This window comes from Pinus tabuliformis, chromosome 7 (genome assembly GCF_031772625.1).
Source record: "Pinus tabuliformis cultivar Carrire ecotype Pingquan chromosome 7, CPIR1, whole genome shotgun sequence".
NCBI lineage: Eukaryota > Viridiplantae > Streptophyta > Pinopsida > Pinales > Pinaceae > Pinus > Pinus tabuliformis.
In genome coordinates this window covers 386803388-386829359 of record NC_142293.1, presented here as the reverse complement: position 1 = coordinate 386829359, position 25972 = coordinate 386803388, and positions in this window count along the sequence as shown.

The window sequence follows — 25972 nt, the reverse complement described above, 5'->3', positions numbered from 1 at the left end:
CTCATAACTTCTCATTTAACACCATATGGAAAACATTAATTTTATTTGAAGATACGATGCATACATCAGTTATATAAATTGTCTTAAACAATTATTCAAAATCACTCATATTTTCTTGCACACCATCAGAATTCACATCTTCAGATGAGTGACTGGATGCTGATGAAGATGTTCCATATTCTTCTCTTTCATCAACTAGTGCCCCATCTGAGTCCACATGCATGCCCAACATTTCAGGTTTCAAAATTCTTCTAGATTTACGACTGGTTTCAACAGAATCCCATGTCAAAACTGTTCCTTCTAGTAACAACGTTTTCAGAATCTCTATTGTCTTGAAGTGAAGAGTTCATCTCTTTGTTAAGTTGAAGTCATAAACAAGTATGTCAACATCCTCCAATTTTAATATGTATGTGCAGCAGTGATTTATATTTGTACCCTTTCTTTTTCTTTTTCCGCCATTTTTTTTGTCAACTACCATCTCTAGCTTATACACACCATTGAATGGGTGTGTATTTGTGGCATACCAATGTACTTCAACACTTGTAACATCCTCATTTTCTGTAAAGACCTTTATAACTTTAGCAACCCAAAATGGATAGCCATTGGGATCTCCATCTGCTAGCACTGCAATCATGCAACCCTCCTTAATATCCTGTGCTGAACCCCTATAAAGGTCTTCCATGGCTTCACGTTGTGCACGAGATCTTCTGGAACCAATATACATCTCTCTTTCCACTGCCTGTGAAGAATTAATAATACCTTGAGATTGTTGTTGTTCAACAATGTTTACTTCCTCATGTTCATTCGACACATTTTGTGGCCAAATAAATGGATTTTTCTAAGGTATATCTTCATTTGTTGTTGTTGAAATGATATCACTTTGATTATTGAAAAATGACTCCCACCAAACTGAATCAGCAATGTCAAAGTACTCATATGTATATCTAATACATTTTTTAATTTCTTCTAGGCAATCAGAATAATTTATATCTCTATTCTGTCTGTGTGCATTCTAAAGTTGACGAACTGATTGTAATAACAATATTTTTGATGCAAATATTGGATGATCTGGAATGAACTCAAAAATTGCAAACCTGATGACGGTGCACATTCTGTAGTAGTCGAATACTTCTTGCCCCATATTAGTGTTTTCCCATCAATTTTTTTGATACGAAATTGATGTTGGAAGCTAATGGAATTAAGTTGTTCAATGCATTTCCCCTCACCATGTGATCCCAGAATAAACCTTCGCATGTCAACAGTTTCTTCCAACACATCAAAAGTATGCTCTGGCATGTATGATTTCTTAATACATTCAATTAGTGATGGCAAGCTCCCAACTTCCTTCCTCCTCAATGTGACTGAAAAACGACTGAACATTTGATCAATATGGTCATGAGTGTGTCCAACGAGAAGGAAACCAACCTTTACCTTTTGAAAATTTCTCAATTCAACAAGCATGTTTAGATATCCAAAAACAACCTGATTTTTGTTTTCACGGCAAGTGTTGTCCAATTGTAGATACAAAACTTGAGGAAGAATACCAGACCAATGAGAAATCACATCATGAATTATGGTTATGGTCAGATTTGCATCATTATGAATATTTGAAGCTGTGAAGTACACCCTTGGCAACATTTTCCCATTGAAGACCATACAACCGACCAAGTGAAACTGAATAAAATTTTCCTCCTGTAAATGTTTGGGCGTGCGAACAAAATGTGGTAAAAGTGTTTTCTTTTGGTCCATACCATCAATTATCAAACCCAGATATTTATTTGGATTATCATAACACTTATTTCAATGCTTGTACAAATTCTTCCTTTCGTTTGTTTGTTGTTCGCAATGCTCCAGAAGTTCTTTGACAATTAAATCTACACAACATAAAAGAAATTCATTAAGAAATATGTTTTCATAGTTGATGACTATACAATTTTAGAAGTTAAAGTTATGAATGCTTACCTCTTTCTGAGCCTTCACATTTGTCCCTTTTTTATTTAAGAGAAGAACATGTACTGCAAATCCCCATCCTTGTCTTCTTAGGAATATGGACATTGTTGAATTCTTTCTTCCATATCTGGAATATGTATTGCCTCTCTATTTGGCATACACTCTCCATGCATTGAAAAGAAATCTTTCATCCATAACATTGCAGTATTTGATAATGGCCCAAACTTTCTTTTATGATGTACTTCTGAATAAAATGTGGGATCCTTTTCCAAATATCCTTGAATTCTCGAGAGACGAAAATTCCCAATCCAATGAAAAATTTTGAAAGCTTTTCTACACATAAATAAATTCCTAATATGATAATCATAACCTGACAATTTAGATTGCATGCACCCAACTAACTATGAATTTTGCATGCTTTTATTCATTGACAAATATCTCTTCCTGCTTTCTAATGCAAATGTGAAATCCATATGTTTCAAGCAATATTTTTGGCAACATTCACTTGAAATGAGAGCGCTTCTTCTCATCAAATATTCTGCTCTACCCCTTGTATAACTAGAACAACTTGCATTGATATGAAAAGGTCTGCTCCTACTCCTCAATACAATATTTCTTGGCAACATCTCCATCATTGGATCATCATTTGTATAAGGATTTTCATCCTCATTAAGAGGAATGTTATCCACACTATGATCAGCTCTGCTTTTCAAATATTGACTTGGAGGATATTCTTCATCTTCACCTTCTTCAGTGCTACTGTCATAGTCCTTAGAATTCGGACTGAATGGAAAATTTGACTTGATGTTTAATGGATATTCTTCCTCATGTGCATTGTCAGTGCTACTCTCATAGTCCATAGAAGTAGGACTACGTCGAAAATGTGATTGTCTACTTATTGAAGATGCTACATCCTATCCTTTGTCACTGCTACCTTTATACTCATTAGAATTAGGACTAAGTGAATCATCATGTCCTTCATCACTGTTGCTCTCATAGTCCTTAGAATTAGGACTAAGAGGACACTGTGACACTCAATTCTTTTGAAATTCATCATCACGCTCTTCATAACTATTTCTCTCATAGTCCTTAGAATTAGGACTAAGTGGACACTGTGACACTCCATTCTTTTGAAATTCATCATCCCACTCTTCATCACTGCTACTCTCATAGTCCTTAGAATTAGGACTAATTGGACACCATGACACTCCATACTTTTGAAATTCATCATCATGCTCTTCATCACTACTGCTCTCATAGTCCTTAGAATTAGGACTAAGTGGACACTTTGACACTCCATTCTTTTGAAATTCGTTATCACGCTCTTCATCACTGCTGCTCTCATAGTCCTTAGAATTAGGACTAAGTGGACACCGTGACACTCCATTCTTTTGAAATTCGCCATCATGCTCTTCAAAACTATTTATCTCATAGTCCTCAGAATTAGGACTAAGTGGACATCGTGACACTCCATTCTTTTGAACTTCACCACCATGCTCTTCAAAACTGCTACTCTCATAGTCCTCAGAACTAGGACTAAGTGGACATCGTGACACTCCATTCTTTTGAACTTCACCATCATGCTCTTCATCACCGCTGCTTTCATAGTCCTTAGAATTAGGACTAAGTGGAATCTGTGACTCTTTATTTATTTGAAATTCTCCATCCCCTCTTTCTTCAGTGCTGCTCTCATAATCTTTAGAATTAGGACTAAGTGGAAGAATTGACTTTCTATTCATAGTGGAAGAATTCCCGCGATATTCATCAATATGAATAGAGTTGTTACACGATGAAGATGTTGATGGTGTATAAATCGAAACTTCACTATCAGAACAATCCATCCCTTTCAAATAGAAGATGTTGAATGATACAAATGGAGTCTCCTAAGGATATTATATAGCTTAAAGAATGAAATTTTCCCTCCAAAATTATTCCCTCCAAAAATTTTCGCGAAAATATTTCCCTCCAAAAAGTTTGTTAGATTTATTTACCTTCATCATTTTATTCTACAATTTATTGAAAAATGTAAAATAATTTTTTTTATGAAATAAATCAGTAAAATTAAAATTGTAAACTACAACTTCTACATTAATTATTCTAATAGTTAAAGTATATAATATTTACTAAACAAGTGATTTTTTTTTTTTTTTTTATAATATATTCTAAAAAAAATTAATCCCACATTCAACCCATTGTAAAACAATTCTACAATATTCACTTTATAATATTTTAGTAAAGCAATTCTACAATATTCGCTTTATAATATTTTAAAACAAATTATCCCACATTAACTATACGGAAAAACATCTCTGTAATTTCACTTATATATTAAATTTCATTATCACTATTACTCACGTCACATCCAGTTTTTCTGAAGTTCATTGAAAGATTTGTGAATTTCTGGAGCAGCTATATTGCTATCAACAACATATTCAACGAAGAATTCTCGCAATTGAAAGGTAAGTTAAATTTTTTTCCTTTAAAATTTTCATATTAAATTAATTTAATGAAAAAGATTTTTTTTTTTAAATTAATAATTTTTCTGAGCCAAAATAACAATTATGTCCATCGTGAGCATGGTGGCCCCAATCAAACTCAATCACCCAATAGCTGTGGGTGGGCCACCGTGTTGTCGCGCGGTGGGCGGGGAGGTCGGGCAGGGTGTGAGGGCTGTGGCGCCCACCCTGGCGGCTCGCAGACCTGCCGCGCCTGCGACAGGCAGGCGAGCTGTCGGGGTGGACGCTGCAACCCGACTCACCCCCTATCACCAACCCCCCACTCTCGACACTCTGACCTACTTCAACCACACCTCGTGCCCTTGCCTCCTTACCCCCCTCCACATCCCCACATGACTCGTCAACACTCCCATTCCTACCCGCACCTGCCCCCTCACCCGCACGCCCTCCCCGTCATCCACCACCTCACCTCACATGCCCTCCCCATGCGGCGACCGTCCCCACCCCCTCACACTCCTCCCTCTACCCCCATCCTCCTCGCCCACCTCAAGACCTCCCCCCGACCCCCTCGCCACCACCCCCCCGACTCCCCCCCCCCCTCAACTCTCTTCTCCCACCCCCACTACCCCTACTCACCCCTTCCCCAACCACCCCTCTCCAACCCCCTCGAACCCCCCACACCCCCCTCACCTCTCGCGCCACCCCATGCCCCAGCCCCCTACCCCACACACCCCCCCACTCACCTCTTGGCCCACATCCCATGCCCCATGCCCACCTCACCTCTCCCTCCACCCAGCCCCGTACTCCCCCTTCCACCCCCTCACCTCTCGCCCCTTGCCCCTATGGCTACCCTGCCCTCACCTCTCGCCCCCCACCCCCATGTCGCGACCCCACCCCCCTCACCTCTCGCCCCAACCCCATGCCTACCCCCCCCCCCCCCCACACCAACTCTCTCCCCACTACCCCCATGCCCACCCACTGCTCACCTCTCTCCCCACACAGCGCCCCTCACCTCTCGGCCCCCCCAACACCCGCCCACCCCCTCACCTCTCAGCGACCCCCATGCCCCGCCCCCTCACCTCTCAGCTCCCCCACCCCGTCTCCTCCCTCCGCTCCCTCACCTCTCGGCCCACCCCCATGCCTACCCCCTGCTCACCTCTTTCCCCACCCCCACCAACACCCCCCCGCCCCTCACCTCTCGACCCCCCCAACACCCGCCCACCCCCTCACCTCTCAACCCCCCCATGCCCCGCCCACTCTCCTCCCTCCACTACCACACCCCCTCTCCTCCCTCCCCTCCCCCCCTCCCACGGCCTCTCCTGCTACCCTCTCACCCTCCCCTCCCTCCTCTTTGCCCGCCTCCACTCCCACGGCCTCCTCCGCCCTCCCTGGTTGCCCGCGCCCACGCCTGGCAGGGCGATTCCTGGAATCACCTTGCTGCCTGCCGGGCGGGGGCGCGGTCTGCCGGGGTGGCGCCTGCTTAGGCTGCACCACCCTAGTGGCCCGCGCCCTTGCCTGGCAGGCGGTAGGGCGATTCCTAGAATCGCCCTGCCGCCTGCCGGGTGGGGGCGCGAGTAATCGGGGAGGGCGAAGGAGGCCATGGGAGTAGAGGGGGTGTGGATAGGAGGGAGGGGAGGGCGAGAGGGTGGCGGGGGAGGGGAGGAGTGGAGGGAGGAGAGGGGGTGGGGGAGTGATGGGGGGAGTGGCGGGTGGGAGGGGGAGAGAGGTGAGGGGCGTGTGGGGGGATGGGGCAAGAGGTGAGGGGGGGTGGGGCATTGGAGGCGGGGCCGAGAGGTGAGGGGGGTGGAGCAAGAGATGAGGGGGGCCGAGTGGGGCATGGGCAGGGGCTCCGAGAGGTGAGGGGGGTGGGCATGGGGGTGGGGCAAGAAGTGAGGGGGGCCGAGTGGGACATGGGGGTGGGGAGAGAGGTGAGGGGGGGGTGAAGGGGGCATGGGAAGGACGGGTAGGGGGAGCAGTGGGTGGGAGGGGGAGAGAGGTGAGGGGAGGGTGGGGCATGGGCCAGGGGGCCGAGAGGTGAAGGGCGAGTGGGGCATGGGCGAGAGGTGAGGGGTGGGTGGGGCATGGGCCGGGGGCTGAGAGGTGAGGGGGGTGAGTCATGGGCGGCAGCGGCGAGAGGTGAGGGGGCTGGACATGGGGGTGGGGCGAGAGGTGAGGGGGGCCGGGTGGGGCATGGGTAGGGGGGGGGGGTCGAGTGGGGCATGGGGAGTGGGCATGGGGGTTGGGGCGAGAGCTGAGGGGGCCTAGGTGGGACATGGGGGTGGGGAGAGAGGTGAGGGGGTGGGGGGGTGAAGGGGGCATGGGAGGGAGACTTAGAGGTGAGGGGAGGGTGGACATGGGGGACGGGCGAGAGGTGAGGGGAGGCATAGGGGGGCATGGGTGGGGGCGAGGGAGGTGGGGGGGGTGGGCATGGGCGGTGGGACTGAGAGGTGAGGAGGGCTAGGTGGGACATGGGGGTAGGGAGAGAGGTGAAGGGGGGGGTGAGGGGGGCATGGGGGGGTGAGGGTGGCATGGGGGGTGAGGAGAGGTGGGGGGGGTGGGCATGGGGATGAGGCGAGAGGTGAGGGGGGTAGGGGGAGGTGCATGGGGAAAGGGAACGGGTGGGAGAGAGCAGTGGGGGTAGGAGACGGGGTAGGGCGTAGGTTGATGCGAAGGGGTAGGAGGGAGAGGAGGAGCAAGAGGTGATGGGGGTCGGGGAGAGTGCATGGGGAAGGGGAAGGGGTAACAGGGATGAGGGGTTAGGTTAAAGGGGTGCGGGAAGGGGGATGGTAGAGGAAGGGGAGGGGGGGTTAAGGGGGGAGTGGAGAAGGGAGGTAGGAAAAGGGGTGGTGGAAGGGGCAGGGAAACGGGGGAGAGAAAGGGGGGGTGTCAAGGGGGAGGAGAGGGAGGTGGAGGGGGTTAAGGGCAGGGAGGCGAGGGGTTGGAGTGGGGTGTAAAGGGTGTGGGGGGGAGGGGGGGGTGGATGTGGGTGGAGTAGGGCGCAAGGTGGTGGGTGAGGGAAGCGCATGTTTGGGGGGAGGTGGGGGCACGTGGGTGGAGAGAGTGGCGGGCAGGACGTGCAGGTGAGGCGGGTGGCTGTGAGAGAAGAGGGTTGGTTGCGGCGTCCTCACACGTTCGCCCCTGCCCACACCCGCACACCCCTATCACCCACACCCACCCAGCCCGCCCGCCCCCACCCGCCATGCTGTCCACCTAGTCCCGCCGTCCCTCACCCGACCTCCCACCCGCCCATCGACCCGCCCGCCCGCCCGTTAGGGGTAGCTGGGCGATTCTGATTATACAAATAAAAAATTTATGATATATTTTCATTGTTAATTTAAGTTAATATGTTTTTGTTATTTACTGATTTATGTGTTTCTATTTTTCAGGAAAATGGCATCAAAAAAAATTTCTGTGAATCTTTTTGGACCAAAGACTCTTAAAGGTGTATCTTCAAAAAACATTGGTGAACGAACTCCACCTGAGCTCATGGCTACAAATCTTTCAACTGCCTCAAGTGATAAGAAGATACTTCCAGACTGGAAGAATTCAAAAGAGGTGAAATTTCCATCAAGAGTCTGGTATGTGAAAGAAAGAGAAAGCACAAATGTGAATACATATCTATATATTGATATACCCAATGATAATGTAAATTTTGAGGTGATGGGAAGAGTCATAGATATGTGTTCGGTACCAAACACTGAAGTTGTTTACGTACTTACAAAAGCTCCCAAGTCACATGAAAGGATTAAATACTGACTATCATATTCATTATATGACACGAGAGAGGTATCTACAAAGTTGTGTAAACAAATCATAAATGAGATGACACAAAACATCGTAAGTATTGTTATTTATATTTGTATTTTGCGTTCTTGAAAGTGTCTCGCTATATTTTTTTTAACTTTGTTTTTATTGACATATGATATTTTGTTTGGTAGAATTTTGTTGAAAGTTGTTCCATTAGGTTAGGAGGCACTCATTTCATAGAGCATGATATCGTGAAAGTTGTTAGCAATTTCTACTCAGTGTCAGAAGAAGATATGGAAAACAAGAAAAATGTAGTAATTGATGATGCTAAAAAACTACATCCAAAGAATCAGAAAAAAAGGTCTCTAGTGGATAAATCTAGCAAGGGTAAACAAGTTACTTTTGAGGACGATGAAGTTGAAACTGACAGTGAAGCATATGTTGCCATTGCTGAAGATGACATTAGAACTGAGAAAAGTCGTAAAAGACCAAAAGTAATAATGCCCAAGAATAAATATGTTGAGAATGTTATGATGAAAAAAAGTAAAGTTGAAGATTTTGAAGTAGTCATCACCAGCAGTGAAGAACCTAGTGAAAGTTCAAAAGAAAGCAGAGAAATCATTACACCAGGAGCTGATTTAGATGATGGCATTATCAAAACAAAACAAAATGCCATTTGACAGAATTTGACAAAGGGAAACTTAATTGATGGTGGTCATACATTTCAGCTTAATGTCAGACAAACCTATAAGGCAAGTCAAGGACAATGCCAATATCAAATCAGAAAGCCACATCATCTGCATGTTCACAACTTGAAGACATTGATGAGGTACAATCCATATGCTCATGTGATTAGTTATGTGCTTCTTGTTGATCCACTTCAAGTTCCCAACGAAGAAGCATTTGATAAGTCAAAATGTTTTGAATACAATTATTATGTGCTTGGGGGGAACCATTCTGTAGAAGCTCAAAGACAATTGATGGAGGAATATCCTAATAACCCACATTTTGAAACAATGAAATGTATCATTTATGCTGGTTTAAATGAAACAGAAGCAAAGTTAGTGGCATGGGATCATAATTCAGATAATGAATATAGGATGTCTATGACTTTCATCCAAAGGGTTAGATTTATTCATAGTGAATTTCAAGAAAAATGTGGTGGGGATAGGATAAATGTTACTACAGTTTCCGAAAGGAATGTTGTATGGAAATAGGCTATCAAAGTGAAGAGAAAACCAATTCAAAAGGTGGAAAAGGCAACAAAAATAGTGATTTATTCAGAGGTGTTGATAACATTTTCCAATTGGCATTTAGAACTGGAGATGTTTGGAAGTTGATTGATGAGATTTTTAGCATGTGGGAAGACATTGGCTTTAAAAACCAGAGGGTCAAAAAGTTTAAGCCATTGATATGTGGCAACAGTAAATCAGCTCCTGAACTGAAGCAACTTCCAGATGATATGACTTTCACGCATTGGAGGGTGATGTAAGGAGTGAAAGATGAAAAAATTGTCAAAACAATATTATCTCGTGTGAGGTCAGGGGAATTATCACTGGAGGAAATGTCTGAAGAATTTCAAAAGTAAGTTTGCTGAATTATTTTTATTTATTTCTATATTATAGTTATCTTTTAAATAAAACATGTTGTTCTTGGTAGTGTTTGTTATACATATCATTATATTAACTTTTTCTTGCTTTATCTATGCAGTCACAAAGTTTACATGAAAATTCAAGAACAAATGGTTAGATTGTTGAATGAAGATAGTTGGGATGATTTTGTAGGCAACTATCCACATTCAAGTTCTACATCAACATTAAAAGCTTTTTATCTTGCATTTAAAAAGGTATCTTGATTTATACATTCATTTTTATTCATCTGTGTAGTATTTTTAATTTAAAACTTCCACATATATATGTTTATTTGATAAAAGATGAGGAAGGAAGATAATGTAGCACCAGACAGTTTCAAGACTTTTATTGAAAAAATAAAGATCGAAAGACTGAGGAATCAACGTATTAATTATGTTGAACTTGATCCAACTCTTAATCATTTCATTTGCAATGGGCTAGACACTATTCAATATAAAGTAATACAAGGCGACTGTGAAGACATTGCTAAACTCATACCAAAAAGGGATTATGCCCTAGTTATTGCAGATATTCCCCATGGTTTCAATATTCCAAACATTTACTATGATAGTGACCCTTATACTTATCAAGCTTTTAATAAAGTGGTTGCAGGATTTGTAGAAGTGACATCATCACCATTATGGAGATTTGTGACATTTCATTCAGACACACAATTAGCAATGATATTGTCAAGCTTCAAGGGGAAAACAAATTCAAGGATGCAACTTACATGGTAAAACATTTAAAATGTATATTTGATTAATGTTGAAAAATTCATTTATGTACAAGTTAATTGAACTTTTACTATTTCATGTTACAGGCAAAAGTCAAATCTTCTTAACAATGAAGATCAACAATTTATAAATGACTGTGAGTTCATTCATATTGATAGTTGGGCAAAAGATGATAGCCATATGTCTATGATTTTTAATCGGGTGGACGGAAAGAGTCATAGCCAAATACTGACTTATGATGTTGTTGTGAGAAAACTAACATAAGAAGACAAAGAAACAAAAGGAGAGATAGTTAACATTTATCAAAAACCACAATTATTGATTAACTATCTTATAGACATATGTTCAAATGAAGGAGATTGGGTTCTGGATTTATTTTCTAGCTCAGGTAAGTTTTATTATATGGAATTGAATTTCAATATGTTCTTTTTTTAATTAATATGTCATTGTACTAATTTACTTCATTATTTCTTTTGTGCTTGATAATTAGGTACAACACTAGCATGTTGCCTTCAAAAAGGAAGAAATTGCATTGCAATTGAGAAAGATCCATTACAGTGCAATTTCATTCAGCAAAGAATTAATTCTCTTCAATTATTCCAGAAGCAATGCAAGAAGTTGGGTTGAAGAAAGGGGACTTTAGTGAATCACGTGTGGCAAAAAAGGCAAAGGAACCCCAACCACCATTACATGGAATGTTTGGAAAGACATACATTGGGAGATTTGCAGACATCAAAGATCCATTAGAAGAGGAAAATGAGCAAAAGGAAGCAGAAAATGTTGTGGAAGAAGACAATGATGAAACTCTGGAGGACGAAGAGTTTGGATTACGTGACATTGTTGATTAAATTTAAGTTATGCTTGGAAATCAAGCTTTGCAATGTTTTGACTTTGACATTTTATGAGAAGAATAATCAATCAATTAAGGTTGATATGCGTTCAATATTTGTAATATGTGATTTTCACATTGATTTTTAAGTTAATCATTATTTTTTTGAAAAAAAAGTGATTATTATTAATTTTTTTGACATGAAATTCATAAAAAAAAAAAAAAAAAACTATTATTTAACCATTTTTAGTTAAAATTTTCGTATAAAATTGTGATTTTGACATGTCAATTCTAGCAAAAAATTATCAAAACGTGTAGTTTTTTTTGTTATATTTATATTTAAAATGGTTATTTTTATGTCCATTGTTAAAAAATATTGTTTTTTAGAAACAATTATTTCATGTGGATTGAAAAATTAATTAAGGATGTATAAATATGTAGATTATCTAAAATTCAAAATATCGACTTTCTAATTTAAAAATGCAAAACAATGAAAACCTCACTACAAAAAAAAGAAAATTAAAATAAAAAACAAGAAAATATGAAGAAAACAACCACTTCAAAAACTATCAAATTTAGAAAATAATTATTTACATTTCATACACTAGAGAATTTAAAGTCAAAAAATAGGTCTTTTAAAAAAAGGGTGTGATGTAGAATACTCACTTTTTTAAATCAGCATGAAAATCACTACCATTCTAAAACGTAATGTACATAAAAAAAATTAAAGTTCCAAAAACTACGCTTTAAAAAAAAAAGTGTGTTCTGCATCACCCATTTTCAAAATCAGGTCACTTTTTTGCTATCTCTACGAAACAAGTAACAGTATCAGTTCCCATTTCAAAGTTTACTATGTTCATACCATAGCATATTTACATTTACCATGCTTCTAATTTACCATTTACATTAACCAATTTCACATTTGACCTTTTACATTCAATAAAACTTTCTCACACATTTTGACTGAGATTGTTTCAATGCACCCTCACTAGTCCCACTCCCAAATGATATATTAGCGAGTCCACACTCCAACAATGAGTAGAAACCCATGAAGGGGAAAGGCTTAGACAATGGATTATCATGGGCCACATTGTTTTATGCCAACACCTAATAGCAGTTATGGGTCCAAATTTGACAACCAAAAGATGATATTCCCTCATTCCCACTGAACGTAGGTAGCTTAATGGAAAAATTTTAGGGCATCTTTCCCTATAGGTAGTGAGTGCAGGAGCACTTGCACTTGGAGGTGATTTCAATCAGGCTACTGAAATCATTGCAAGAACTTTTGGGATGTACCCCCAACACACCTAGATATAACCCTCTTTCATATCTTGGTTGGTTTTTGGCTACTAGAAGTGTTTCTAGTACTTTTTGGATGTGGCCCCAGTATCCTATTATAAAATCTTCACAAGGCCTAGTTACTGATTCAGTTGAAGGACACTAGGTATTTTAGTATTTTTTCTCATATGAAAAACCTCACAAACATTTTTGTTGATTGTTTCACACATGAAAGAAATTTAAAGGGAAATTAACCATTTACTTTTTTCTTTGTTTTTTATATTTGATTCATTTGGTTTAAAACAAATCCCCCTCACAATATCTTTCCTGACACTTCATAGGGAAATATAGGGGACCCAAGGGTTACCCATCACTGTAGATGCCTTTAAGGCTGCCCCCCATTACTAGGAGGAGTGTTTGGTCTCTTACTATTTCATCGTATGAGACAACATCCATCTACCTTATTTGGCACATCCATTCTTGGTGCAACTTTGTTAGGACCTAGTTCCTCTTAGGGTTCCCCTATCACCACCCCTTAGGGTAACACTAACACTACCCCATAGGTTACTCCTACCAACACTATCATGTATGGGAATCATTTTAAAATCTCTTTTCCAGTTCATCCCATAATGGACAATACCAATAGAATACCATTTGTATCTTCACTAAATCTCCCATATATTACGAACCTTACAAATTATCACATTGCGCATAATCAACAATTTCTCCCTATGCTAACCAAGTTACCATCAAACATCCATATATTCGAAGGAAAATGGGGGGAAGAACCTGGTAACCATATCATGACCTTTCATCTTTGATATTCCTCCAATAGCATTATTGACGACTCATTTTGACTGAGATTGTTTCAACTCACCTTCACTAGTCCCACTCCCAAATGATATATTAGGGAGTCCACAGGTTCCCATTAAACCTTTGAGTATTTAGCAAGATATTTCCACACCTTCTTTTAGCTCCTAGTTTGTCATGACATAAGGCTAGAATTGCTAACCCACTTCCGGTAGACTACCTCCACCCACATTTCAGACCACGTTCATGAATGGTGGAAGCATTGTAGCCTTTGTAAAGTGGACATAGTTGAACCTCTCCATTTGGATTTCTTATTGAAATATTTTTTCCTATAATTTCAAAATATGTTACCACATCCATGCCACAAACATAAGAAGATGCCATAATAAAATCCCAATATTTCGAGATTATATACACACAATCAAGGTACCTATAATCTGTTATCCCATATACTCCTCGCTTTCCATCATTTAGTCAAGATGAATTCAGAGCATCAAGTGTTGTTAATGGGTTAATCGAGATCCTCACTCAGAATCAACTGAGAAATTTTCCCTCATACCTTGGAAATATGTATGGTACACAACCATCGTTTGAACCATTCACTGAAATGTCCATAGCACTAGCAACCTCAAACAATGGATTTTATCCTAACCAACCTACACCTCCTCAAAACCATACCATGTAAGGGAATCAATATCCAACACATGCTTCAAAAGGAGTACCTACCTCCCAACCTATGGACATAAACCCTAGTCAAGTGAATTACTATTTTCCTTTCCCAACATCACAACAAAATAACCCCCCACCTCAAAAAAATGTGGGGTTTAATTTTGTTCAACCTTCATTCCCTCAACATCAACAATAATTTGAACAACTCAACATTGAAAACCCATACAATTCCACTAAAAAGAAAGGGAAGAATAAGGAAAAGGAGACCAAGGATAGGGGGTAACCAAGAACAAAAATGAAAACCAAGGGCACTGAATGGGGGTAAACCCCCTAAATGAAACCCAAACCAAAATTAGGGTATTAATAACATTAAAAGGAAAAACAAGAATGGTGATCTTCAGACTAACCATTCTTGCACCATTTATGGAGACTATGGCCACTATGCCCATCATTCCACTCAACTCCCATATTTGAAACATATGAGACAAGCTAGGTGGTAGGAGGGATCAAACGACTAGCCTACAATAATGTAAAATCCATTTCCCCATCAATGAGTGGAAGCTACTCAGCGTGAGGCTAGTCCTCCCCAATATCAAAACCAAACAGGGGGCAGTGCTAATGACACCACTAATCACAACATATATATGCAAGGAACATATTTCCTGCTCAAAACCCATATTTGTGATTATAGAACCCTTCCGGAACCTAATCTTTCATCAATATCCATCACCATTACAACTATGCCAACTTTGAATATACATAAACCTCCCATTGAACCCATTCCCAAAATGGTTAAGTGATCATTACCTCACACATCCCATAAAACAAGGGTGGATTATAACTATAGTATCATTGATGAACTTATGTAATCTCCATCATCCATGTTAGCATTGGAGGTCTGCCAAACATGTATAACTAAATGGAAAGCACTTATTTCCACATTAGGTGCAATTGATCCTTCAAATTTATGATTGATCACCTTTCACTTAGACAATTTAGAACCACAACTACCATCCATAGTCACCTTTCATATTTTGGGCACCATTCCAAATTCTGTTCATCAATGCATTGTTGATTATGGGGCATCCACATGTATTATTTCAAAGTCATTGTAGAAGAAACTGGGATCCCTAGAACTCACTACTTACTCCATCACTTTGAGGACATATGATGGACAACCATCGTCACAAGTTGGACTCTTTTAGAATGTCCTACTTGAACTTGCTAGAAAGATAATTCTCATAGATATTGAATTCCTAGATGTCCATATGGATTAAAATATCTCATTGGATAAAGCTACATGTATGCCATGAAGGTCGTGGTATCATCAATTTTTCATAGCATGATGTTACCCAATATTATGACAATCATTAGCATCAATCAATTGACACACTATGTGACAAGGACATCTTCATCCCTAGATGGTTTGTTACCCTTTATTAGGTCCCAAAGCAAATTGGTCCCTTCCTTCACTAAAGTCATCCTAGGAATCTTCAAAGCTTCTTCTCTCCTTGGTGCATATCAAGGAGACCCACTAGTCACCACACTAGTTTCTACAACCCTTGTATGTATGGTGACCACATACGATATGTTAATACTCCATAGTTTCCCAAGGTTGAGAAAAGAAATCAAAGAGGAAACCACATACAAAACTTTTGACTTCGCAGCTAACCCTACCAAGTCAAAGACAACTCTCTCTAAAATCAACCAAAATATGGTTGGAATTATTAGGGTTTTAGGATAGATATTTGCACTGTAGGTTTTTGATTTAGGTTTTGTTGGATATGAAGCACTAGTTTTAACAACTAGAGCCAAATAGGTCAAAGGATTAGTAACAGTCATTTAATGAGGTAAGATAGATGTAATCAGAGACACAAATGGATCTGTCATAGTAGTATGGTGAAGATGAAATCAGATAGAAGGAAATAAGTGATCATACATGCATGAATTCACTTGTTTGGAAGATAAAAACACTTTAATAAATGATAATCTCAAACAAAACAGAGCATTTATGGCAATGAATTTTGTTTAAAATTTAACAGATTAACATGAGAATAAATGTGGATCATTGCTAGAAACATCTAATAATCAAATGCATAAGAATAACTAAAAAAACAATGTCACTGACCAAAACACATGAATCCCAGAAAAATAGTTGCAACTGTATATTAATTTTGTCAAAAATTAAGTACACCAGTTCCAAAATGTATCTACCTCTAGTATCCAACCCTTTCTTATACTTGTTTCTGAGTACATGTAGAAGACAGACAAGATTTCCTTTCCAAGGGGTCGAATTCTAATCCATATCAACTAATTCATGAACCTATCTTATCATTGCCAAATCCTAGGGGAGTTAGAAACAACTTTCCCCTTTCAGGTAACTAATTGACCCTATCTCTAAAATAGTATCCAATGTCCATTTTAACCATAAACATAGTAAACTTTGAAATGGGAACTATAAACTCAAAATGGGAACTCTGGCCAAAAAACCCCAAAAAACATCAAAAATAGTGCTAAAAATGAAAAGTGTGTATATTGGAACGATGTTTTAAAAATGGCAGTGACTACAAAACTTACTATGAGATTTTCGTGCAAAATATAGCTTCAAAATGAAAGTGATGATACTGGAACAATGATTTGTTTTTTAGAGTCAATTTTCAAAATTTTAAAAAAATGCTAGTAAAACCAAATTTTTATGTGTCAAACAAAGTTGTTTATGAGGAAAAAAACACATTAATGTTTTTGGTAGAATATCATTTTTCTTTCCTAAGTATAAATTTAACATGTTTTCAACCATAACATGCTAGATACAAAAAAATTTGAAATTTTTTCAACTATAAAATTAAAGAACCATGACATTATGAACAAATTACGTCACTAAATGAATTCAAAATTCATTATTTGTATATTGAATAAAACATACATTATATCTCTAATTTAATATTGCATTGTAGATATTTTAAACAATAAAATTTATCATAATTAAGACATATAATCCAATAACATAAAAATGCCTCATAACTTCTCATTTAACACCATATGGAAAACATTAATTTTATTTGAAGATACGATGCATACATCAGTTATATAAATTGTCTTAAACAATTATTCAAAATCACTCATATTTTCTTGCACACCATCAGAATTCACATGCTCATATGAGTAACTGGATGCTGACGAAGATGTTCCATATTCTTCTCTTTCTTCAACTAGTGCCCCATTTGAGTTCACATGCATGCCCAACGTTTCAGGTTTCAAAATTATTCTAGATCAACGACTGGTTTCAGCAGACTCCCATTTCAACACTGTTCCTTCTGGTAACAACATTTTCAGAATCTCTATCATCTTGAAGTGAAGAGTTCCTCTCTTTGTTAAGTTGAAGTCATAAACAAGTATGTCAACATCCTCCAATTTTAATATGTCAGTGCGGTGGCGATTTATATTTGTACCCTTTCTTTTTCTTTTTCCACCATTTTTTTTGTCAACTACAATCTCTGGCTTATACACACCATTGAATCGGTGTGTATTTGTGGCATACCAACGTACTTCACCACTTGTAACATCCTCATTTTCTATAAAGACCTTTATAACTTTAGCAACCCAAAATGGATAGCCATTGGGATCTCCATCTGCTAGCACTGCAATCATGCAACCCTCCTTAATATCCTGTACTGAACCCCTATAAAGGTCTTCCATGGCTTCACATTGTGCACAAGATCTTCTGGAACCAATATACATCTCTCTTTCCGCTACTTGTGAAGAATTAATAATACCTTGAGATTGTTGCTATTCAACAATGTTTACTTCCTCATGTTCATTCGACACATTTTGTGGCCAAATAAATGGATTTTTCAAAGGTATATCTTCATTTGTTGTTGTTGAAATGATTTCACTTTGATTATTGAAAAATGACTCCTGCCAAACTGAATCAACAATGTCAAAGTACTCATATGTATATCTAATACATCTTTTAATTTCTTCCAGGCAATCAGAATAATTTATATCTCTATTTTGTCTGCGTGCATTCAGAAGTTCACCGACTGATTGTAATAACAATATTTTTGATGCAAATATTGGATGATCTGGAATGGACTTCAAAAATTGCAAACCTGACGACAGTGCCCATTCTGTAGTAGTTGAATACTTCTTGCCCCATATTAGTGTTTTCCCATCGATTTTTTTGATACAAAATTGATGTTGGAAGCCAATCTCATTAAGTTGTTCAATGGATTTCCCCTCACCATATGATCCCAAAATAAACCTTCGCATGTCAAAAGTTTCTTCCAACACATCAAAAATAGGCTCTAGCATGTATGATTTCTTAATACATTCAATTACTGATGGCAAGCTCCCAACTTCCTTCCTCATCAATGTGACTGAAAAACGACTGAACATTTGATCAATATGGTCATGAGTGTGCCCAACAAGAAGGAAACCAACCTTTACCTTTTGAAAAATTATCAATTCAACAATCATGTTTAGATATGCAAAAACAACCTGATTTTTGTTTTCACGGCAAGTGTTGTCCAATTGTAGATACAATACTTCAGGAAGAGTACTAGACCAATGAGAAATCACATCATGAATTATGGTTATGGTAAGATTTGCATCATTATGAATATTTGGAGCTGTGAAGTACACCCTTGGCAACATTTTCCCATTAAAGGCCATACAACCGACCAAGTGAAACTGAATAAAATTTTCCTCCTATAAATGTTTGGGTGTGCGAACAAAATGTTGTAAAAGTGTTTTCTTCTGGTCCATACCATCAATTATCAAACCCAAATATTTATTCAGATTATCATAACACTTCTTTTGATGCTTTTACAACTTCTTCCTTTCGTTTGTTTGTTGTTCGCGATGCTCCTGAAGTTCTTTGACGATTAAATGTACACAACATAAAAGAAATTCATTAAGAAATATGTTTTCATAGTTGATGACTATACAATTTTAAAAGTTAAAGTTATGAATGATTATGTCTTTCTAAGCCTTCACATTTGTCCCTTTTTTATTTAAGAGAAGCGCATGTACTGCAAATCCCCATCCTTGTCTTCTTAGGAATACAGACATTGTTGAATTCTTTCTTCCATATCTTCACAAAATATTGATATGTAATAAACTGGCCATGTCCCTCAACACCTTCTGCATATTCTTTGTATAAGTTGTGGATTTCTCATCTTGAAAAATTATCTGGAATATGTATTGTCTCTCTATTTGGCATGCACTCTCCATGCTTTGAAAAGAAATTTTTCATCCATGACATTGCAGTATTTGATAATGGCCCAAACTGTCTTTTATGATGTACTTCTGAATAAAATGTGGGATCCTTTTCCAAATTTCCTTGAATTCTCGAGAGACAAAAATTCCTAATCGAATGAAACATTTTCAAATATTTTCTACACATAAATAAATTCCTAATATGATAATCATAACCTGACAATGTAGATTGCATGCACACAACTAAATATGAATTTTGCATGCTTTTATTCATTGACAAATATCTCTTCCTGTTTTCTAATGCAAATGTGAAATCCATATGTTTCAAGCAATTCTTTTGGCAACATTCACTTGAAATGAGAGTGCTGATAGAAATTCTTCTCGTCAGATATTCTGCTCTACCCCTTGTATAACTAGAACAGCTTGCATTGATACGAAAAGGTCTGCTCCTACTCCTCGATACAATATTTCTTGGCAACATCTCCATCATTGGATCATCATTTGTATAAGGATTTTCATCCTCATTAAGAGGAATGTTATGCACACTATGATCAGCTCTGCTTTTCAAATATTGACTTGGAGGATATTCTTCATCTTCCCCTTCTTTAGTACTACTGTCATAGTCCTTAGAATTCGGACTGAATGGCAAATTTGACTCGATGTTTAATGGATATTCTTCCTCATGTGCATTGTCAGTGCTACTCTCATAGTCCATAGAAGTAGGACTACGTCGAAAATGTGACTGTTTATTTATTGAAGATGCTACATCCTGTCCTTTTTCACTGCTACATTTATACTCATTAGAATTAGGACTAAGTGCCTCATCCTGTCCTTCATCACTGCTGCTCTCATAGTCCTTAGAATTACGACTAACAGGACACTGTGACACTCCATTATTTTGAAATTAATCATCACGCTCTTCATAACTATTGCTCTCATAGTCCTTAGAATTAGGACTAAGTGGACACCATGACACTCCAATCTTTTGAAATTCATCATCCCGCTCTTCATCACTGCTGCTCTCATAGTCCTTAGAATTAGGTCTAACTAGACACCGTGACACTACATATTTTTTAAATTCATCATCATGCTCTTCATCACTGCTGCTCTCATAGTGTTTAGAATTAGGAGTAAGTGGACACTTTGACACTCCATTCTTTTGAAATTCGTTATAATGCTCTTCATCACTGCTACTCTCATAGTCCTTAGAATTAGGACTAAGTGGACACCGTGACACTCCATTCTTTTTTAAATTCGCCATCATGCTCTTCAAAACCGTTGCTCTCATAGTCCTCAAAATTAGGACTAAGTGGACACCATGACACTCCATTCTTTTGAACTTCACCATCATGCTCTTCAAAATTGCTACTCTCATAGTCCTCAGAATTAGGACTAGGTGGACATCATGACACTCCATTATTTTGAACTTCACCATTATGCTCTTCATCACCGTTGCTTTCGTAGTCCTTAGAATTAGGACTAAGTGGAACCTGTGACTCTTTATTTATTTGAAATTCTCCATCCCCTCTTCCATTAGTGATACTCTCATAGTCTTTAAAATCAGGACTAAGTGGAAGATATGACTTTATAGAAAAAATGGAAGAATTCATGCTATATTCATCAATATGAATAGAGTTGTTACGCGATGAAGATGTTGATGGTGTATAAATTGAAACTTCACTATTAGAAAAATCCATCCCTTTCAAATATAAGATGTTGAATGATACAAATGGAGTCTCCTAAGGATATTATATAGCTTAAAGAATGAAATTTTCCCTCCAAAATTATTCCCTCCAAAAATTTTCGCGAAAATATTACCCTCCAAAAAGTTTCTTAGATTTATTTACCTTCATTATTTTATTCTACAATTTATTGAAAAATGTAAACTAAATTTTTTTATGAAATAAATCACTAAAATTAAAATTGTAAACTACAACTTCTACATTAATTATTGTAATAGTTAAAGTATATAATATTTTCTAAACAAGTGAATTTTTTTTATAATTTTTATAATATATTCTAAAACAAATTAATCCCACATTCAACCCGTTGTAAAACAATTCTGTAATATTCGCTTTATAATATTTTAGTAAAACAATTCTATAATATTCGCTTTATAATATTTTAAAACGAATTATCCCATATTAACCTACGGAAAAACATCTCCGTAAATTTCACTTATAAATTAAATTTCATTATCACTATTACTCATGCCACATCCAGGTTTTCTGAAGTTCGTTGAAATATTCGTGAATTTGTGGAGCAGCTATATTGCTATCAACAACATATTCAACCAAGAATTCTGGTAATTGAAAGGTAAGTTAAATTCTTTTCCTTCAAAATTTTCATATTAAATTAATTTAATGAAGAACCTTTTTTTTTAAATTAATAATCTTTTTGAGCCAAACTAACAATTACGTCCATCGTGAGCATGGTGGGCCTGATCAAACTCAATCACCCAATAGTCATGGGTGGGCCACCGTAGTGTTGCGCAGCGGGCGAGGAGGTCAGGCGGGGTGTGAGGGCTGCGGCGCCCACCTCGGTGGCTTGACCGCCTGCTGCGTGGATTGGGCAATTCTGAGAATCGTCCAACCCCCGCGGCAGGTGGGCGAACTGCCGGGGTGAAAGCCGCAACCCGACTCGCCCCCTATGACCAACCCCCCACTCTCGACACTCTGACCTACTTCAACCACACCCCGTGCCCTTGCCTCCTTACACCCCTCCACATCCCCACATGAGTGGTCAACACTCCCATCCCTACCCGCACCTGCCCCCTCACCCGCATGCCCTCCCCCTCATCCACCACCTCACCTCACGTGCCATCCTCACGCGGCGACCGTCCCCACCCCCTCGCACTCCTCTCTCTACCCCCATCCACCTTGCCCACCTCAAGACCTGCCCCTGACCCCCTCACCACCAACCCCCCGACTCTTCCCCCCCCTCAACTCTCTTATCCCACCCCTAATGGCCCTACTCACCCCTTCGCCAACCCTCCCTCTCCAACCCCCTCGAACCCCGCACACCCCCCACACCTCTTGGGCCACCCCATGCCCCAGCCCCCTACCCCACACACCCCCCCATTCACCTCTTGGCCTACACCCCATGCCCACCTCACCTCTTGCTCCACCCAGCCCCGCACTCCCCCTTCCCACCCCCTCTGTTATAGACATTTTTGTGCCTTACAGCATGAAGCATGAAATGTCGATAATCTAAGGGATCCAAAGTCCCTAAACATGTTGTTCCTACCCCTAGAGGAATAAGGTCAGCAAACCACATCACTAAATATCAATTCTCCACCTGAAAACATTCAAAAACAAGCTAATTCTGGATCATGTCAACTGCTCCACTCTGTACCTGCGCTGAATGTCAACTGTAAAGAAGGCTACCTGCACTGGGCGAGTTTGGCCAAGTGGCACAGTCATTCCTCAAGGTGTCAATGCCCAGGAAGCTTCCAAAATGACACTTGGATCAGGGAATTCGCCTAGTGATGAGTAAGAGGGTCTAGATCTCCAAGTGGAAGCAAGAACCTCCAAGTGGACTCAAGAACTGAAGAATAACTGAAGTGGGAGAGGACACTAGTCAGCTCCATGCCAAGCTCAAGCTGACTCATCCTTTCTCCAAAAATCCTATATATAGAGCTCTCTCATGAGGTCTAGAGAGGCTGGAATCTTGTGAACGTAAGGAAGTGCTGTTGGTTTGAGTATAGAAATATTGGGTGATTTGCTTGAAGGAGGTGAAGAGGAGATTTCTTTCTGCTGGGAGGTGATGCTGGATTGGGCCTTTTATGGTTGTATCACTTCCTGAACTTTACTTCTTCCATTAATAAAGCATTTGAAGTTCTTCTATATGCATGTGTCTCAATGGCATATTGATACTTGTATATTTGATTTATTCTAATCCTTGAATCAATTATGAATGTATGCTTCTTGTAGTTTCCCCTTCTTGTTATTTTGCAGGATCTTGGTGTAACTGGGCCAGTGAAAGAGCAAGGAGCTGGGAACAAGCAGCAAAGAGAGAAGATTGGATCAATCATTAGCGGAAGACAACGGTTAGTGGATCTCTTTCTCCCCTCTCTTACATCTCATAAAGAAGTAATCTCGAATAGCTTTGCTTTGATTGTTGCTAAGGTACTATCACCCTTAGAGTGGGATAGGGTCATTCCGTATTGGATACTTTTCCCAACAACAAATTGGCGACTCCTATCTTCCGCAGCCTGGGCCATTTTTGATCCAAGCGGCGAGTTAGTAAGTTTCAGAGGTGTGTGTATTGGGCAATCAACGAATAACATCGCTGAGTATAGCGCGTTGATAGAAATACTCTCTGATGCCATCACACGTGGCATACGCCGACTAATTGTCAGGCTAGACTCATAGCTCGTAATACTACAACTCAATGGTATATATTATGTTCGCAATCCAGCTATTTATCGCATGTTCCTAAGGGTTAAGATCTTGGAAAGACGATTTGATTCAATTCAATATCAACACATTTCTAGAAACTTAAACACATTAACTGACTCATTAGCAAACTATGTGTTAGATAGACATTTGCAACATTTATAAAAAGGACACATCATCAATGATTGTACATATGGATCATATAACTCAGACAGAATAAAACTCGAAAATCAAAATATATAAGCTGTTTATATAGTTCATACATAATGTTCTGTAACCAAGACAAAATTGGTCATATGACCTAAAACTCAAAAATGCTAGGGGGCACCCTAGCCTAGTGGTGCTCATGATAGCACGTCACGGCCTGTGCAATCATGCGCAAGAGACGAGTCCATCGTCTAGGTACACCGGTAGTGTGTCGCTGCAGCTGTAAAGGTAACTCATCAATCCTCACATCGGGAATGCCGAGAGTAAGGCTCTCAACCTGCTCCTGCACAGCTGTAAGGGTCTCAGTATCGTCAAGGTCGCGAATAACAGCTCTCCTAGCAGGCTCCACTGCCGGGGCAGCAACTAGCGGTCTCGGATGAACTGCTAGACGAACAGGACCAATATCTGCATGTACCCAAGAGTACAATTAAAAGTCTTGATAGAATAAAGCACAGCAACATTATAAATAAGAACAGTAAACAATAATATGGTCGAGCAGTTTTACAGCGGAATTTATGCTCGTTAAAAAATAGAAAAGCGAGATTCGAGCAGTTTTAACACATAGTTCATGCTTGTTAAAAAATAAACATAAGAATCGAGCAGTTTTAACACATAGTTCATGCTCGTTAAAAAATAAACATAAGATTGAGCATTCAAGCTCATTAAAAAATGAACATACCCCGGTAAATAACCACTGTGATCGTAAATTTATTAGCCATAAAAAGCCTTGGTCGTGTTTGCACCTGCCACCTCCATTCCATTTGGCCAATCGTTCACCTCCATATGATTGTTTACCTATTTTGAGGAACAGCTGCGAAGAGTGATTTCACTTAGCCATCCTTGTGACACTGCCATGATTGGAAAATTCCAACCTGTACTTGGAATCTGCTGCTATCCCTGTTTATCACTCGTTCCTCAAAAGACGAGTCTTCTTTGAGCTCTTTTCATCTGACTCGTAAAATATGAAAAGTTTGCCGACTTTTGGCCTTCCAGCTCGTTAAAAGGACCGGAAGAGCTATCCCTCCTCTAGATTTTAATCTTTTTGGACCTGAGGGATTATTGCACAAAAAGGTCGAGCGCTTGTTTTATTCGGCTCGTTAAAATTATCGAAAACTCATCCCTTCTGTATTGTTTTATACTTTTTCGGACTTAAGGGATTAGATGACGAAAAAGGAATTTTGGAGTTGACTTTCTGTACCTTTTCAGACTCTCTAAAAATGAAAAGGACCGAGTTTTCCTTGTCGTTAGACTCGTTAAAATGATTAAATAGCGACAAACTTGTCTTTAGACGAGAACGAGTTTCCCTATCGCTAGGCTCGTTAAAACATAGCGATGGGCTTGCCCGAAGGGTAGGTTATAGAACAAGCATATGTTATCCTCCTCAAGCTTGACAAAAATAAAGAGGTACTAGTCAGAAATGACTGGGGAAAAATTGGGAGAACCTCAAAGCTTAATGGTAGCAAGTCGCTCTTGAACATGACACTTTTCCTCCGTATCACATCGGGTTGGGTTGTTTCATTCACCGGTGTCATCACCATGGTCTTCGCCAAACCATCCACATTTGGGGTAATGCTATCGATCCATCACATCAGTGTCGTTATATGTTCAAGAGATGTTGTTCAGAAAGAGTCAACCGTGTCCCATCCACTACCATACATTATCCTTCATCCACCCATGATCGTCACCCTGAATCATATTTCACAGATTGTTTCCATCTCCACTAAAATCATTAGCTCCGTCCCGTGTCACTGATGTGGGATTCATTAAGGCCCTCCTTTGACAGATCGTTTCTTGTCGACTTCAGCTCATTATCCAAGAATTTGATCTAGGAACACCCCCCTTAGTACTTTGAAGCTTGCATGCCTCAATGGCAAGTTTCTCACTTCCGGCGACAGGTATACATCAATGACCTTCGACCAGAAGATTTTGCGTGGTGTTCGACGCCAAGTCCTTTATTCACACCACGTGAATTGTACTGCAGTACCTTGAGGGTCATTATCATTATCGGTGATTCCTCTCGCGCTTGTTAATGGTTTACATTATTGAC